Genomic DNA, 18,682 nt, shown 5'->3' with positions numbered 1-18,682 from the left:
CTGTGCGCCCTTTCATTTGCCGCTTCCTCGAACGCCGCACTACACAGCAAACAGAAGCAAATCCAGATGTCTAGGAGGTGTTAGTACAGCAGGCATCAGCGGCGTTTGAAATTGATTTACAGGATAATAAAGGTGCAGCATCTGTCGCGATTCTCCACGTACACATGTACCATGCCATAAAGGAAGGTAGGAATGTGAAACAGTAGTCACCCTCTTTACTCAAAGCATCATCCACCACCCCATTCGCAACAAATTCGTATCGTAGCAGAATGCGGCACTCAGGCCTTTCACCACTTTGGTCGCCAAAGTGTCTCGTAATTTTGTGTTTCTTCCTACAATGCAGAACGTTTATTTTTGCCAATCTTTTAGTTTATATTTGTTTAAGTCAGTAGGGCTTTAGGTGGTACAGGCTGGATTACTTTATTTTTATTTCTTTTCAATTGCCCACACTAGACGACTTCACTTGTGCCAGCCAAGGAAACAGACCTGTGGGATGGTCAAACAGATAAACTTGGCATACACTGCAGAGAAGTGTTTATTTTAACCTTGGTGTTTTCTCGCTCATATCATCATCATCAGCCTGATTATACCCACTGCAGGCCCCTCGCCTATTCCTCCTGTGCTACCTGCATCCAGTTTGTTACCCTTCGCAACCATCCTCTCTTCGCACGCATGCCCATTTTTTCTTGTTTATTTCTACTAGAATGTACACGTTTCCTATCATAGGTAAGTAGTACATGTAAGACACTTTCCTCTTGAGCAATAACATCGCTATGTTCATGCACCAGCAAGCCCAAAAAGCTACGCTAGTCATAATTTGTGAGTATTTGCCAAATGCGCCCCATCCCAGTCTTATCCTCATTTTTCTTTCGTGATTTGGATTTGCGGCTACTACCTGTCCTAAGTGCGTGTAAAAAGGGTTCTGCAGCACATGCTAAATGTTTGCTTTTGATACATATAAATCATTGCACTGATTTTTTTTTTGTTTCCTGTGATGTGACAGCACAATTTTGTATCTTTATGCTCAACCACTCCTGTATTGGCCCACTCTAGGACTTGCAGTATAATAAACTAGCAAAAACATTTTTTCATCATTCTTTGCAGTTGATCCCCCCGAGTAACTTAGCAAGTCAATGTCATCAGCGAATCGCAGATTACTGAAATATTCTCCATCCACCCTTCTGCTGAATACTTCCTAAGCTGTGAATAGTCTTGTCTCTTTGCCTAACACCTTTCTTTATGCAGGGTGCTATAGATATCTACGCCCTGATTCTTCAATGACGTTTCGACTCATTCAAATGTATAGGGATTGGTTATATTGATCGATAGTAGAGTATCCTTTCAGAAAACCGGATTGATCCTTTAGTTGATTGACATTTAAGGTTGTCCTGGTTCTATTAGCAATTACCTTAATGAATACCTTGGTCTATAAATGTTAAGTCCTTAGCGTCCCCTTTCTTATGAATTAAGATAATGTATGCGTTCTTCCATTATTCTGTTACCGTCGATGTCGCCAGGTGTTGCATATTGTAACGGGTATTGCACCCTCCAGGAAACGCCCTGATCCTAGAAGGCTGCCCAAGTCCGAGAGCGGTCCGAGCACGATTCCAGGCAACCAACTTCGTCTTCTACGCCAACTAGCCACTGACTGTCTCCGCTTCGTTGTTAACTATAGTTTGTATCACTGCCCCCCTCCACTGTAGCATCGACTCGATGCAACACGGTGCTAGTAGAAAGAAGTTAGCGAAAGAGTACACAAAAGTGTCACAAGGACCCAGCGGCGTTGACGAAAAGTTCAGTCATGCACGATCGTGATAGGGCCACGTGCACAACTTCGGGATAGAGCTGGGGCTACAGGAACAACGGCGTAGGTGACGTCAATGATGCGGCGGACAATATCGTAAGGGCCGAAGTATCAGCGTAAGAAACTTTCCAGATAAGCCGCGAGGATGAACAGGCGTCCACACCCACACGAAGTCGCCCGGCTCGTAAGTGACAATTCTTCGGCCGAGGTTATACCGAGCAGCGTCATTCCCCTGTTGTCGGTGGATTCGGAGGCATGCCAGTTGCCGCGCTTCCTCAGCACACTGAACAAAGATGTCGCCGTCAAGTACGCCACGTCAGAGCCACAAGAAGGACCAACTGGCATCATGGTGTCCAACGGCGTGCTCACTTGGCGACCGAAGACAAGCTGGAACGGTGTCAGTCGCATCGTCTCTTGAGTGGCAGTATTGTACGCGAAAGTTACATACGGCAAATTGCAAAGGGTGGCCAGTTTTTCTAGCACGATATCTCTCTGTCCTACGACAAATCTGTAGTTACTTAACCCTCCTCAGCTGCTGTCCCATTTTCATAGTTTCTAAAGCATTCACAACCTCGTCCTTCATCACTGGCAAAACATACAACTGCTTTTCTACTTTATAGATAACTATAGAACTCCTCGGTTACTTTGACTATCTTGTCCATATTCTTTATGACGTTGCCATTAGTGCATACATCTGATTTTTGCCTATGCCCTGTTTCCTCTTCACCGCTTTGAAGTTGCCCCCGTCCTTTAGACCATGCTAGATTTTCTTCATGTTTACTTCCTCATGTTGGATACTTTGCACCCTTTGATAGCTGTGCCAATTCTATTCTGTCTGTTGGGTTGGAAGCTTTCATACTTTGGCATTTCTTAACCAAATCTTTTGTCTCCTTAGACAGCTTACCGGTATCCTCTCTAACTATCCGGCCTCCTACTTCTACCAAGCACTCAGTAATGATATCTCTGAAGGTATTGCTCATCCCTTCTACACTAAGGTCGTCATCCCCGATTAAAGCTGAAGATCCTGAACTCTTTTGCCCTCCCTCTCACTGCCAATTCATTGATGGACCTCTTTCTTGGTAATCTGTTGCGTTCCCTCTTCCTGTGACCATCCTGTGATCACTGCATCGCTCGCTCGCTCAGTTTTTGCATTTTTATACTTTTTTGTTTTTGGTTACCATCTTTTGTGAATGTTGGCAGATCTTCTCTGGAAGCTAGATCAGTGTGGCTGAAAGATGTTTGATTGGTGAGCTGCAGGAGCCTTTCTTGCAAACGCTGGATTGCGTCACCCAAATCTGCAACTTGAACAAGAGTCAGCAAAGCTATCAGGCGGCTTCATGGCATGATGATGCACCAGACTTCTGTCGCGGCAAAAGCTTGATCTGCTTTTTGTTCAGGAGCAGTTTATCATCGTCGTAGATTGTTGACATATAGGGATGAAACAGTGAGAACACACACGAACTACTCAGAAGAGCAAGCAGAAATCTAAAAGCTGCTTACCATAGACCACTAGTTGAAGCTCCAGTCTCATCATGGTCTAATTACCTTCAGAGCTCAAGTCAGAGCTCATGAGATCACTTTCGCACTCTTTGCTACGGTTTTCATCCAAAAAAGCCACAGCAGAAGCAGCGAAACCGCATGACTGACACTGACACCAAATTCTTAAGTGTGTTCTGATGCGAACTTTGTTGACATTTGAGACCACCATGCTCCAAAAAAATTCTTCCCGCAAATTTGCTGCCCAGTGAAAAAAAGAAAGGGAACTACTCAAACTGAAACAGAGAAATTTGAGTTATGCAGTGCATACAAAACCATTGACCATATGTGATCAATATGAATCATCCGCCTCGCATGCAAGAGGACCATGGTTCGAATCCCGGTGCCGTTTAATTCGCCACTGGATTAAAAAAAAATAAATTGCCGCATGTCGATAGATTTGCATAAAAATAAATTTGAGGTGCGACCTGATGCCGGTGAACACCTCCAGCGACGCATTCCTTCACCAGAGCAGGAGTTGGCCACCCTGGTGCAGTAATTGGCCACAACCTCTCGTGATTACTCCTACAAAACCCTGGCCCTCAGTCGCCAGCGGCTGCGGAGCAAGTGACCACAGCGGCGGTCAGACCTGTGACGCAGTGGGGGGTGCCAAGAATTTGGAATTCCGGGGACAGGCTGCCATTGGAAAACTGACCCTGGCAACGTTTAATGCTAGAACACTAGCTAGTGAGGCTAGTTCTGTTAGAGGAACTAGAGGGCTTAGCGAGGTGAGGAGGCCTATACTGAGGCATATACTGTAGTGAAGGGCAGGCATGTACTATGTTATCGAGGTTTATCGGATAGGCCAGAACTAGGGGTAGGTTTCCTTATCAGTAAGGATATAGCTGGGTGTTTCCACGTAAGATCGAACAAAGGATAGTCGGTCTACCTTTAATATTTATTTAAAAATTTTATATATTGTTACCTGATAACTGGGAAGTAGAGATCTCCAATTGGTTTTGCTGTCAAAAATTTTTTTCGAGGCACAGGGAATTAATAATGATGAAGAGGTGGAGTGCTGCGCTTATCTTTGCTGTTTTGGCCAGATTTGATTATGAGTTACACAAAGGTTAATGTTAGGCAGCCGAAAATTGTCTGACTAAATGTACGCATGTTTTATTTGTATTTGGTTAATTTTCGCTTTCCCGTGTAGTGTAGATGTTTTTATAAAATTTCTCAAAATCGACTCTAGAAACGAAATTTTACCTACTTTGCAGGCCTTTGTTTCAAAAGCAACTTATGGCAGACCAACAATAATTCCGCACTAGGTTCTCAGCATAGTTATCTGTCAAACAGCTAAAGCTTATATTTATATAACGTCTCAATAGAGAGATACAATCTCGCTAATTTCAAGAAAACACCAGACAGTGACTTCTGAGGACAATTAAAAAAAAAAAAAACATTCTTGATACTTTTTAAACTTTGTCCATCTATTCTCTACCTCAGCTTTCAAAATCAGTAATAACATATTGCATAATTTTGTTGCACTAGTAATCATGGCCACTTCAATAAGGCCCTTGTGCAAGGCATAGGCACCAAGCAGATCTGAAGATTCTACGGCATTTGTGAATTGCCCACGATTTTTAAATTTTGGCTTAATATTGTAACAGGTAGAAATATATTTACAAAAGAGAATTAAAGATATATGCATTGAGAGACAGCTAAGGAACCAGGCAATGAGGGCCCAGTGTTCGACGCACTTCTCTTCACCTTCCACAAATGAGCTCGCCACTTGGTCCTAATCGTTCTTTACCTGCAGCATTGTTGCGTCTAATCATTTTTTGTCTCGACGTTGCAAATTAGCTGTGACAGACACAGCAGTGAATGATTCATAATCAGTTTTGTATGCGTAGAGTTCCTGATGCGCTGCAGCATTGGGCAGCACAAAGGCGTTTTTTGCAATCACATTTACCATAAGGTGGATTACAAAGAAAAATAATAAAGTTCAATGAATAAGGAAGGTATTCCAAATAATTTTTAGTGAAATGTAAAAATTGTGAAGGGTATGGAGAACTGCCTAATTAAAAGAATGTTTCTGGGCTGCATTGATTTATTGGAATGATTCGACAGCGCGCATTATTTTCATTCCTGTACACACAGTTTCTTCCATCCGGCATGAAGTGTGGACAGCAGACCAAAGGCCGTCTGGATAGCTCGCTTTGGAGCGCCACTTTTATGCTTTCCACTGATCGCATCTAGTTTCTTATGCTCTCCTCTCTTCCTTCACCCCCGTGTTATCGGCGACAGGTTGGGGTGTGAACAAAGGGCACATGCGCTCAACCCAACAAGTTTCCAACTATGTCGATGGCTCTCGTTGTGCCCACTATTAAAACAAGCATCTGGGGTGAGCATGCCCCCGCACTCCGCGTCGGTTCCGTCGATATCTTTTCTGCACTGTTGAGCATTTCTTAACAACCTGAAATCCAATCCAGCTTGCATTTTCAACGCTTAGCTGGCAAAAAGTCAGATCTACAACAATTGCAAATTCTTGTGTAAGGGTCTTATTGGACTGGCCATAACTACTTTCATAATATTGAAAGCTGACGTGAAGGAGAATACCTAGGCAAAGTTTAACAATGATCAAAAATGGGTTTTTTTTTAATTGTCCTCAGAAAGGTTCATTTATGGTGAAGGTGATTGCAAAAAGCGTCTGTGTGCTGCCTGATGCTATCAGGCACTCTGTGCGTACAAAACTGATTCCGAATCATTCTGTGCTATATCTATCACAGCTAATTTGCAACGTCGAGGCAAAAAAATGACTAGATGCAATAATGCTACGGGTGCAAACGATTAGGACGAAGTGGCGCGAAGATGAGAAGTGAGTCGAACACTGGGCCCTCATTGCCAGGCTCCTTAGCTGTCTCTCAATGTATATATCTTTAACCCTCTTTTGTAAATATATTTCTCCCAAGAGGGAGAAAATGGCAAAAATTAAAAATCATGGGCGAGAATCTTCTGATCTGCGTGGTGGGTATGCCCTGCACAAGGGCGTTATTGACAAAGCCGTAATTACTACTGCAACAACATTATGCAACATATTTTTAATGATGAAAGCTGAAGTAGAAGAAAATAGGTGAACAAAGTTTAAAAAACCAAAAATGTTTCTTTTTTCTTCATAATTTTTCATTGTTCACTGTTTTCTTGAAATTAGTGCATTATATCTCTCTATTTAAACATTATATAAATATAAGTTTTAGATGTTTGATAGATAGCTATGCTGAAAACATAGTGTGGAATTATTGTTACTCTTTCATAAGCCTTTTTGAAATAAAGACCTGCAAAGTAAAGTAGGTAAAATTTTGTTTGCTGGGCCGATTTGAGAAATTTTATAAAACATCTACACTACCCAAGAAAGCAAAAATAATACAAATAAAACATGCATATATTTAGTCAGAAAAGTTTCAGCTACCTAACATAAACAAATCTTGTGTAATTCATAAATAAATTTGGCCAAACAGCAAAGAATATAAGCGCAGCACTCCACCTCTTGGTCATTATTAATTCTCTGTGCCTCGAAAAAATTTGACAGCAAAACCAATTGGAGATCTCTTCTTTCCAGTCATCAAGCAACAATATATAAAATTTTGCAATAAATAAAAAGGTAGACCAATCATCCTTTGTTTCATCTTACGTGGAAACACCCAGCTGGTAATATAGATGAATTCTGTAACATTAATGAGAGAATAGCTGACGTTGTAATTAAGCTAAATATGTGGTATTAGCTGAAGGTTGTACAAGTATACGCACCTACATGTAGTCATGATGACCAGGCAGTGGAAATGGTCTATGAAAATGTAGAATCGACAATGGGAGAAACAAAAACACATTATATTGTACTTGAATGCCAAGCAAGCTGGAGGCCACGCAGTGGCCAACATAAGAAATAGGAGTTGAGTTTGCTGAACGCAGTAATCATGAATACCTTCCTCAGCAAAAGGAAGAAGTGGACATGGAAAAGCCCTAACAGGGATTTCATACTGTGTCCTAGCCCCAGTATTATGCAGGATGTAAAGGTAATTGGAAAGGTGCAATGCAGTGACCACAATACGGTGAGGTCTCGAATTATTCTTGATTTGAAGAGGGAGCGGAACAGATTAGTGAGGAAGAATTCCATCAACAAATTAGCAGTAAAGGGAAAATTAGAAGAATTCAGGCTCTCGCAGCAGAACAGATGCTCACTGCTAACCAAGGAAGCTGACCTTAGCCTAGACGCAATGGACAATAATTTCAGAGATATCATTACTGAGTGTGCGGTAGAAGTAGGTGGTAGAATTGTTTGAGAAGATATCGGTAAACTGGATGGAATATAGGAGCGTCCCCTTTGAAACGAGGTGGTAGCAGTAGCTATCATGCTCATTTTTCTCCCTTAATTATCGTTTTAGATTGGTTAACTATACCATCGTTCTATTTATTAAATTTTTGTTTCTAGATTACTAACATTATGCCACTTCTCTGCTTTTAAGCCACCAATCTTCCAGTCGTTTTTTGCTAGTTTCCACCGCCGGTTTATTCACCCGGCCACTGGTATCTCTAAACCCCAGAGCTTCAGGAACAGTGACTGCGCCTGCATCAACTTCCGGATGGATACAATTACATTTGAGTATAATATGGTCAATTGTTTCACTGGAGTTACCACATACAGCACGTGCGTCATCTTCATTGTTAAATTTCTTTTTGTAGCTGCGTGTTCTAAGGCTGGAGTGAAGATTGCTGGAAAACGTATCAACAACCTTAGATATGCGGATGATACCACTTTAATGGCAGAAAGTGAAGTGGAACTCAAGAGACTTCTGATGCGCGTACAAGAGAGAGTGAGAACTTTTGGCTTAAACTGAACATTAAAAAGACAAAGATCATGGCATCTTGCCCTATCAAGTCCTGGAGCATCAAGGGACAAGAAGTGGAAGCTGTGACAGATTTTCTCTTCTTGGGCTCCAAGATTACCCCGGAAGGAGACTGCAGCCATGAAATTAGGAGATGCCTGCTTCTGGGAAAGAGAGCAATGGTTAGCCTTGACCGCCTAGTAAAGAGCAGAGACATTAGTCTGCCAACCAAGATCCGTATAACTCGTGCTATGGTCTTTCCAGTTGTGATGTATGGATGCGAGAGTTGGACTGTGAAAAAGGCTGACCGCCAAAGAATTGACGCGTTTGAATTGTGGTGCTGGCGAAGACTCTTGAGAGTTCCTTGGACTGCCAGAAGATCAAATCAATCGATATTGTCGACCATAAACCCTGACTGCTCATTGGAAGGTCAAATTTTAAAGTTAAAACTCGGCTACTTTGGTCATCTGATGAGAAGAGAGGAGTCGCTGGAGAAAGATTTGATGTTGGGAAAGGTTGAGGGTCGCCGGAGAAAGGGTAGGCAGCGAACGCGATGCTTAGATGGCATTCTCAAGGCACTGCAGATGAAGTTATGTGATGTTAAGAAGATAGTGAGAGACCGGAAAGCGTGGCGTGACATGGTCCATAGGGTCACGAAGAGTCGGACACGACTGAACTGAACTGAACTGTTCTAAGGCACCCTGATCTAGCTTCAAAAAGTAGGGCACTGCCTCTTGAGTTATCAAAGAAAGCTTCCTTCCTGATCTGCATTTTCCACATTCGGTATAATTTCACACACTGTTTCTTTTCCATCGAATTTATGCAATTTTTACCTTCTGTGTTTTTCACCTGTTGCTTAACGCTCTTTATTTCTCCGTTTTTATGACTAGCATACTTACTAGTTAGTTTCCTAGTTCTTTTGCTTCATTGTGAGTCAACGCTTTTTAAGTATTGATATATAAATACTTTAACTGCACATCTGTTACTGTCCAATTTCCTCAGGCGGTCCTCATAATATTTTACTCTGAGCTTCCCGTACTTCGAAAGATGCCCAGCCCATATCTCCCTGTACCGCCTCATTTGTGGTTTTGCCGTGGACACCTAGTGCTAGTCGTCCAACGGCTCTCTGATTTATTTATAATGTCGACTGTACCTCTGATTTTAGGCACAAAACCGCATTTTCGAAAGTAAGTCCGGGCACCATAGTTCCTTTCCAAATGCCCCACAAGACCTCATACCTCATACCACAATGCTCTATGCTTCATTATCCCGGCATTTCTTCGCCCTTTGGCCTTAAGTGATTGCTCATGCTTTCCAATGTATGCCAATCCTTCGTTTACCCATACCCCCAGATATTTATGTTCTGCTACTCTGGGTATTTCATGGCCTTGTATTTTAAGACCCTGATCAGTTGAGCCGTTGAAAATCATCAGACCCAACTTAACTGCACTAAAACTGAAGCCTAGAGCGTCCCCTTCATCTCCGCAATACTTAACTAGAGTTTGCAATTCTTCCAGACTCTCAGCTAGCAGCACAATATTGTCACGGTGTGAAGTCTGATCAGAAGTCACCGCGGGACACAGGACTCACAGAAGTCACAGTGCGGCAGGAAACTAGCAGGCCCGCTTCAACAGAAGAACTTCAGTTTCTTCGCCTCGAGGAGACGAACTTCGGTTTCTTCGCCTCGAGAAGGCTGACGCTCGCGATCAGCGCAGAGGGAAGACAAAGAATGCAGCGTGTCATTGCCCCCCCCCCCCCCCCCCGTACAAGAAGCATCGCCCTGATGCTGGAAGTGTGGGTAGAGATATAAAAAAACCATTGCACGAAGGGCAGTTGCTCACGCATAGAAAGAGTCAACACTATCGGTCGTAATACGGTTTCAGGCGGACCACGTGGACCACGTCCGGGAGCGTGGAGCGTTGGGACTTTTTAAATCCATCAGGAACAACCTCATAGGTTAGGTCCCCAACTTGGCTTACCACTTTGTACGGGCCAAAGTAACGGCACAGCAGTTTCTCGCTGAGGCCTCGTCGACGTACAGGAAACCAAACCCAGACACGGTCTCCAGCTGTGTACCGGGCGTCACGGTGTCGGAGGTTGTATCGTTGGGCATCGCGGCGTTGCTGATTCTGAATTCGCAGCCTGGCCAGCTGACGGGCCTCTTCGGCGAGGTGCAGAAAGGTGTGAACATCTGCTTGTTGGTTGCCGTCGTCTAGATGTGGTAACACGACATCAAGCATTGTAGTCACCTCACGGCCATGAACCAGACGGAAAGGTGTCATGTTCGTTGTTTCCTGGACCGCTGTATTGTATGCAAAGGTAACGTATGGGAGCACTTCATCCCACGTTTTGTGCTCTACGTCGACGTACATTGAGAGCATGTCAGCGAGTGTTTTGTTCAAGCGTTCGGTCAAGCCGTTTGTTTGAGGATGGTATGGTGTCGCCTTCCTGCGTTCAGTATGACTGTGAATTAAAATCTGCTGCAGCAATTCGGCTGTAAATGCGGCTCCTCTGTCAGTGATCAAAATCTCCGGTGTGCCATGGCGAAGGACAACGCAATTGATGAAAAACTTTGCAACCTCTAAGACAGTACCGTTGGGTAGAGCGGAGGTTTCCACATATCGTGTAAGGTAATCCGTAGCAATAATGACCCACCGGTTACCGGAGTGTGAAAGGGGAAATGGCCCCAGCATGTCCATGCCAATCTGCTGGAAAGGCCTCGACGGTGGGTCTATTGGCTTCAAGAGTCCGGTGGGCTTAGTCGGCGGCACCTTACGACGCTGACAGCTGCGACATGTTTTCACATAGTGTGAAACGTCTGAGTTAAGTCGAGGCCAGTAGTACTTTTTTTTTTTTGCTTGAAAAGTAGTACTTTTCCTTGAGCCTTGCAAGCGTGTGGGTGACTCCCAAATATCCAGAAGTTGGTTCATCGTGGCAAGCTTGTAAAATTTCATCACGTAGACACATAGGTACAACAATCAGGTACGGCGTTTGGCTGGCGGAAAAGTTTTTCTTCATGAGGACACCATTGCGCACACATAACGATGACAGAGCACACTTGAAAGCTCTCGGAGCGGTTGTACATGCACCGTTTAGATAGTCCATGATGTGACGAAGTTCGAGATCTGCAGATTGTCTTTCAGCGAGGCACTCTGTGCTGATGGCATTTAACAGTATGGCATCATCAGGAATTTGATCTGCGGAGGGATCTACAGGGGCCCTTGAGAGGCAGTCGGCGTCCGAGTGCTGGGGGCCAGACTTGTGCGTGACAGTTATGTCGAATTCCTGTAGTCGTAGACTCCATCTTACAAGACGGGTTGAAGGGTCTTTAGGGTTGCAAGCCAACATAGGGCATGGTGGTCAGTAACTAATTTGAATGGTTTCCCATAAAGGTATGGCCGGAATTTCGACGTCGCCCACACAATGGCTAGACATTATTTCTCTGTTGCAGAATAGTTCGATTCCGCTTTAAACAGACAGCGACTGGCGTAAGCGATCACACGTTCTTGTCCGCCCTGGATTTGAACTAGAACGGCGCCCAGGCCTATGTTGCTTGCATCGGTGTGAAGCTCCGTGTTGGCGTTTTTGTCGAAGTGAGCCAATATGGGAAGTGTTTGTAGGCGGCTTTGAAGCTCTTTGAATGCTTGTTCCTGTGGTGTGTCCCAAGTGAAAGGCGTGTCTGTCTTTGTCAGACGTGTTAGGGGCTCGGCGAGTCGAGCAAAATCTTTGACGTAGCGCCGGTAGTAGGCACATAAGCCAAGAAATCGTCGAACAGCTTTCTTGTCTTGGGGCGGAGGGAAGTTGGCAATAACTGTCGTTTTTTCTGGATCCAGCAGGACACCAGTGTGGCTTACGACGTGTCCCAAGAACTTGAGCTCCGTATAAGCAAAATGACACTTCTCGTTCTTTAACATAAGGCCAGAGGATGTTATGGCTTGCAAAACAGTTTCAAGACGCCGAAGGTGCTCCTCGAACATTGGAGCGAAGACCACAATGTCGTCAAGGTAAACGAGACGCCACTTGAGATCTGCAAGTAGAGTGTCTATAAGCCGTTGGAAAGTAGCCGGTGCAGAGCAGAGACCAAAGGGCTTAGCCTTGAACTCATAGAGCCCATCCGGAGTAATAAATGCCGTTTTCTCACGGCCCCTCTCATCTACCTCTATTTGCCAGTATCAGGATTTCAAGTCCATTGAAGAGAAATTTTCGTGGAGCAGAGACGATCCAGAGCATCGTCGATGCGTGGTAGGGGATAGACGTCTTTCTTCGTAACTTTGTTTAGCCGGTGGTAATCCACACAAAACCTCAGCGTACCATCCTTTTTCTTCACAAGAACGACAGGTGCATCCCATGGACTCCGCGAGGGCTGGATGACATCGTCGCGAAGCATCTCTTTCACTTGGCGGGTGATAGCGGCGCATTCAGTCAGAGACACTCGGTAAGGTGACTGTCTGAGAGGTGGCACGGTATCATACGTAATAATGCGATGCTTGGCAAGATCAGTTCTGCCAACACGTGAAGAGTTGGAGAAGGTCGCCCGATAGCGCTGGAGGAGCTGGTTCACTTGGCGATGCTGTAGTTGAGAAACCGCAGGGTTAATGTTGAAGTGTAAATCGGTGGTAGGCCTCTCCATCTCGGTCAGTGACAGCGTCGCAAGTTCAGAGGCTTTTCGAACATGCATGATATCGCAAATATGGGCCACTACAGTCCCAGTGCTTAAATGCTGGTGCTCGCCGCCAAAATTTGTGAGTAGGACATCTGCTTTGCCATCTTCGAGGCGAACGACTCCTCTGGCTACAGCAAGACTGCGTTCGAAAAGCAAGATCTGTTTGCTCTCCACGACACCTTCAAAGTTTCGCAGTGTATTCACAGCTACAGACGTCATCACACTGGAACGGGGCGGAATAGTGACGTGATCATCAAGGATGTGCAGGGCTGTCGGTCGCTCTGAAGTACTGTGTATTGCGTTCTCAGTCAATAAGGTCATTGACTTAGTCTGCAGGTCGATAACGGCTCTATTCTCTGCTAAGAAATCCATGCCAAGGATGACGTCGCAGGAACACTAGACAAGTACGACGAAGGTTGCTAAGTACTTCTTGCACTGTTACCCTAGAAGTGCAGGTACCGGTCGGCGTTATCAAGTGGCCTCCGGCAGTACGAATTGGTGGGCCTGTCCAGGGTGTAGTCACCTTTTTCAAAGTGGCGGCGAAAGGCCCACTCATCACAGATTAATCGGCACCGGTATCCACGAGCGCTGTCACGTCGGTTATGTCCACTGAAATGTTCAAGTCGGAGGTTACGGCTGTGGTGTTGCCGGAACGTCGCCGGATCCGGTCACGGCTGCGGTGTGGTACTAGCTGATTTCGTGTCGTCTGAGAACTAGAGCGCCGAGGCCTTCAACTACAAATTTGTTGAAGGACAGAGGGGATATCATGCTAGAAAAACTGGCCACACTCTATACGCAATGCTTGACGACACTAAAGTACCCGAATCATGGAAGAATACAAAAATTCTCTTAATTCCCCAGGTGAAAATTTCCAGTTGGGAATCAGCTGGTCCCAACTCAACTGGTTTTTTGGAAAATTCCCAATTCAGCTGGGACCAACTGCAACTGGGACCAACTGCAACTGGGACCAGCTGGTGTTGGTCCCAGGTCCCAGCTGCTGCTAGGCTCAGCAGCAGCCAGCGGAACAAGCTGTGGCCTCCCCAAATGTGCAAAAAAAATTGCACTAGCAAGAAACACACTTCACAGTGCTGCTTCTCAGGTGCAGCAATATAGAAGACACAATATAAAAGAAGCCAAGAACATTTATTTCAGTGTCGACAGGGTACATGTGCAGCTTTCAAGAACAGTGGCTTCTTCTGTCTTGTATTTTCTTCGAAGCTTTGGTATCATAAACAGCATCGCCACTCTGTCCACATCTTTCAAACAGCCCTTCGGTGGTGCGCGGCTGAAATAGAAAACCAGAAAAAGATATGTTACTCACACCAGAAGTTTAGGTAAATAATTTCGTGAAGCGGAAAGTTAAATTAGAAAATGCAAGTTTCCAGCATATCACATGCACAAAAGCCGACGTTTAGATCAGCTTAACCATAAGCTATAAGTTCAACGCACAGCTTGTGGACAATTTGATCACTGACTTCATCTTTGCTTAATGCAGTTTTTGATCGAGGACTAGCTCGGCAGGGAATTATTTTGCTTCAGTTCACGCTGTTTACCGCATATCGTAGAGATACAGCAGCGCGAAAATTTGATGTCCGCGCTAAAGCAAATAAATTGGTATTTTAACTGCATGGCAAAAATAATGCCACGGTAGAGCAACGAAAGTTGCGGAGGATGGCCTGGACACATGAATCGCAAGCCAATACGGCACTCGTGATTTGGCATGACTCGAACCATCAAAGGCGTTAAGCATGTCAACGACGTCGAATACCAGAATCATCGATCGCTCTTGGCGGCGCTCAGTTTCATGAGGACAACTCTCGAGATGAGCTCCGGAAAGCAGCGACAAAAACCTCGAACCTCATGAAAACAGCTGCGCGATTGTCATCTTTTCAGAAAAATCTTGATAGCTGATATATTTTTTTGATCGTGTGCTCTCGTTTAACTGCAGAACACATTTAACGAACAAACAAAACAACCTCTTCCGGTTACTTAACGTGCAGATATAAAGAACACAAATAAGTATCTCAATATATACACTCTTCGGGCTGCTCTGCTGATAGGTATCCGTCTTCGCCATGCGATGACATCCAAAGCGTTGTCTTCCTCTCGCCTAGAGAACAACTGATGAACTATTTCGGCTTCGGAGCAAGTTTGTGAAGAATAGGCGATAACACGAGTTTCTTCAGATAAATATAACGCTCACGCACCACATATATCAAATCAACAAGTCGCGCCATGCACGTATGTACGACCGCTCCTGGGCGCCGCCATGCTGCTGTCAATGCGGTTTACTGCGCACGAAACTAATTCGCGCAATCTTCATTTTATATCATATTATGCTGCTTATGGCAGCAGAAAAAATATAACATAATTTTACCTACTAGTTCGTTGCTAATATTAGAGCTTTCGTTGCAAATAATGAAGTACGCAACTGACCACCATACTGAATTTCAAATTGCTCAGCAGCTGGATGCCAGCTGGAACTATTGAGTGCTAATAAAATTATTCCTTCAAATTGTACCTGTGTAAACTGTTACTAAAACTAAAACCAACGATGCTACTCTTACCATCAAGCCCGGAACAAAAACAACACTTGCTAGACCAACTACTTTCACAGAAACCAATTAGTACCAACAGATGCTGTTGGGGCCAATTCCTGCCGAGACCAGCTGGCCCAGTTGAAAACCACTAGAATTCCTGTTGGGACCAACTGGCCCAGCTCAAACCAGCAGATTCCCAACTAACCCAGTTGGAAACCAGCTGGTGTTGTAGCAGATTCCCAACTGCCCCAGTTGGAAAGCAGCTGGTTTGCTTTTGGGACCAGCTGGCCCAGCTGAAACCAGCAAGGTCGCTGTTGGGACCAACTAAAACCAGCTGATTCCCAACTGGAAATTTTCACCTGGGTCATAAGAAAGGGCCCGCTAAGGACTTGAAAAATTGCAGACCAGTCAACTTACTATCAGTTACATAGAAAGCATTTACCAAAGTAATCGGCAATAAGATCAGGACAACCTTACTTTAATCAATCAAGCAGGCTTTCGGATAGGGTACTCTACCGTCGATCATATCCACACTATAAACCGGGTGATAGAAAAGTGCTCTGAATATAACCAGCCCCTATACATGGCGTTCATTGACTACGAGAAAGCATTTAATTTGGTTGAAACCTCAGCGGTCATGCAAGCATTGCGAGATCAGGATGTAGGTGAGCCATATGTGAAAGTACTTGAAGATATCTATAGTGGGTGCACAAGTTCTGCATGAAGAAAGTGATAAAATTCCCATAAAGAAAGGCAAGGAGACACAATCTCCCCAGTACTATTCACAGCTTGCTTAGAGGAAGTATTCAGAGACTTGGAATGGGAGCAGTTATGGATAAGGGTAGATGGAGAATACCTCAGTAATCTGCGATTTGCTTATGACATTGCCTTGTGAAGTAACTCAGAGGACGAACTGCAACTAATGATAAATGATCTAGACAGGAGAAGCAGAAACACAGGCTTAAATATTAATATGCAGAAGACTAAAGTAATGCTGAACAGCCTGGGAAAGGAACAGCAGTTTTAAATAGGCAGCAAGCGTTGGAAGTGGTAGGCGATGATGTCTACTTAGGACAGGTAGTGACTGCAGATCTGGACCTTGAAAGAGAAATAACTAGGAGAATAAGGGGGGATGGAGCGCATTTGGAAGGTACTCAAACATTATGACAAGCAGCTTACTGGTACCACTCAAAAGGAAAGTGTACAACAGTTGCATCCTCCCGGTATTGGCCTATGGGGCTGAAACATAGAGGTTAACGAAAAGGGTTATACTTAAGTTGAGGACAACGCAGAGGGCCATGGTACGGAAAATGGAAGTGGGTCAGAGAATTAACTCAAGTTATTGATATTCTAGTTGAAATTAAGAAGAAATGGGCATGGGCAAAACATGTAGTTCAAAGAGAGGATAACCGATGGTCTCTAAGAGTAACCAATTGGATTCCGCGGGAAGGCAAGTGTAGCAGGGGGCGGCAGAAAATTAGATAGGTGGATGAGATTCAGAAATATACAGGGGTCAAGCGGATGCAGCTAGCACATTACTGGGTTAATTGGAAGAAACTGGAAAAGGCCTTTGCCCTGCAGTGGACATAGTCCGGCTGATGATGTTGATCGATAGCCTATGGAGTGGTCCCCTTTTCGTTTCAGCCACTTTACATTTTGCTAGAGATGCATGAATGTTGAAATTTCTGAATACAAATTGAATAAGAATAAGGGAAAAAAATCTCTCCAAATATCTTATATCTGATCAATGGAAAAAAAGTTAGCTGTGGTTTAGCTTGTGATTAAACCTGGTTTGTCTTGAAAGTAAAGATATGGCCTTTGCACATAGTAATATATTCTATGGTTTCAGCTGTATTTATGCCATAGGGTTTGACCACTAAAGTGGGATGAGGCCTCTATCGCGCGGAGATCCGAAGCCTTCCACTACGGCACCTCTTTCTGTTTTCACTCCCACCTTCACGATGACGGCACAGTGTAAGCTACCAGCCAACATACAAAGCCCCGCATTAACTGAGCCGTATGAACGTGAATGCAAGGGTCTTGGCAGGTTGATTCTGATATCACCCTCCCATATGGGGCTTGAGGGGGCAGCACCTGCCAAATGTGATGTCAGGAAACCCTATGTCTATTTAGTGCTCGGCCATGTCAGCTGCCAGCCTTTCGCGACTTTCTTCTCGTTCTTCTTCTGCTTCCTCCTCTTCTATCTTTTTTCCTCTTCAGACAGGTACGGCGGACTGGTGAGACTGTGGCCAATGTAGCTCTCGCTACTAAATGAAAAATTAAAAAGTAGCAAACACTGTGCATCTCGTTTATTTTTGAATTCACATAATATTGGCAAATAAAATTGCACTAGAGCTGATAAATCCAGTAAAAACATTATACTACCAGTTCTTTTGTACAGGAAGCGCCTGCGTGAAACCGGGTGGAGCTGTCATACTGCTGCTGAATACAGTCAACTCTTGTTAATTCGACCTTCAAGGGACCAGCAAAAATGTCCGAATCAACTGAAAGCTCAAGTTATCATAGGGGCCTGCGAAAACTGTTCGCATCACACTAATTTTGTCTGACGAACACTTGTACAATGGTTTTCAGCATTTGAAATGAAACCAAAGTGGCAAGCATATTTCTTTTTTTTTTTTCTTTCCGTTTTTTTTTTTAATGCTTCGCTTTCCGTGCATTGTCGGGAAGGCTCTCTTTGCAAAACGGCTTCATCGCATTTTGAAGATGCTTCACAGCACAGACTACGAGTCAAGCATTGCAGTGAAGCGTGCAGTGCAGGAAAAGTGCGGTGAATTGGGAAAAGTTTGGTTGTTCGGTAATTTTTTGAAATTTTGAATGTCAGGCTTTCAAACACACATATGAAACGAATAATAAAATATTTGAGCTGTATGCAAAATTTCGAATATTCGCTCACTCCTACTTTTTGCTTTCATTGTTCTACTGTACAGTATGAAGGAGCACTGAACAAGGGTAAAGGGGGTACGCCTCAGTTCGCAGGTCAACAAGTGGACTTGTCTTCATCTGGGCATCATCACTGGCAGGTGTTTAAATACACTTTTGCTTCCGATGAAGAAAAGCTGGGGAGGGGGAAAGTGGGGGAGAAGTAAGTAGGTCATGAGGTGAAAAAGGAAAAAAAAAAAATCTTCAGTATGAATTTCTCAGCCTGGAACCAGGGATCCTGTAGCCTGCAAAAGAAGTAAAAGCAGCAGTACCAGGAAAAACTACAATACCGGGTAGATGATTAGTCACCACTTAAGCGGGTTTGGTGCAGATACACCTGATAAGGAGGACAATTCTTAAATCTTTGCGCAAAAGG

At 44.2% G+C, this 18,682-nt stretch overlaps 1 protein-coding gene and 1 long non-coding RNA gene across 3 annotated transcripts in view; one reads left to right on the top strand and one right to left on the bottom strand.

Moving 5' to 3' along the window:
• The window catches only part of LOC146201375 (autophagy-related protein 16-1-like), a 204,753-nt gene that overhangs the window by 183,927 nt on the left and 2,144 nt on the right, over nt 1-18,682 (top strand). The gene's annotated exons all lie outside the window — the stretch shown is intronic.
• Nucleotides 14,083-18,682, bottom strand: part of LOC146201362 (uncharacterized) — a 408,702-nt gene continuing 404,102 nt past the window's right edge. Inside the window, exon 4 of the long non-coding RNA XR_014705327.1 lies at nt 14,083-14,111. This is a non-coding gene — a long non-coding RNA (uncharacterized LOC146201362). The remainder of the gene's footprint in view (nt 14,112-18,682) is intronic.

This window comes from Amblyomma maculatum, chromosome 2, assembly GCF_055883805.1.
Source record: "Amblyomma maculatum isolate TAMU_Amacu chromosome 2, ASM5588380v1, whole genome shotgun sequence".
Taxonomy (NCBI): domain Eukaryota; kingdom Metazoa; phylum Arthropoda; class Arachnida; order Ixodida; family Ixodidae; genus Amblyomma; species Amblyomma maculatum.
Note: the sequence above shows the minus strand (reverse complement) of the source record. Positions and strands in the feature narration are given on the sequence as shown.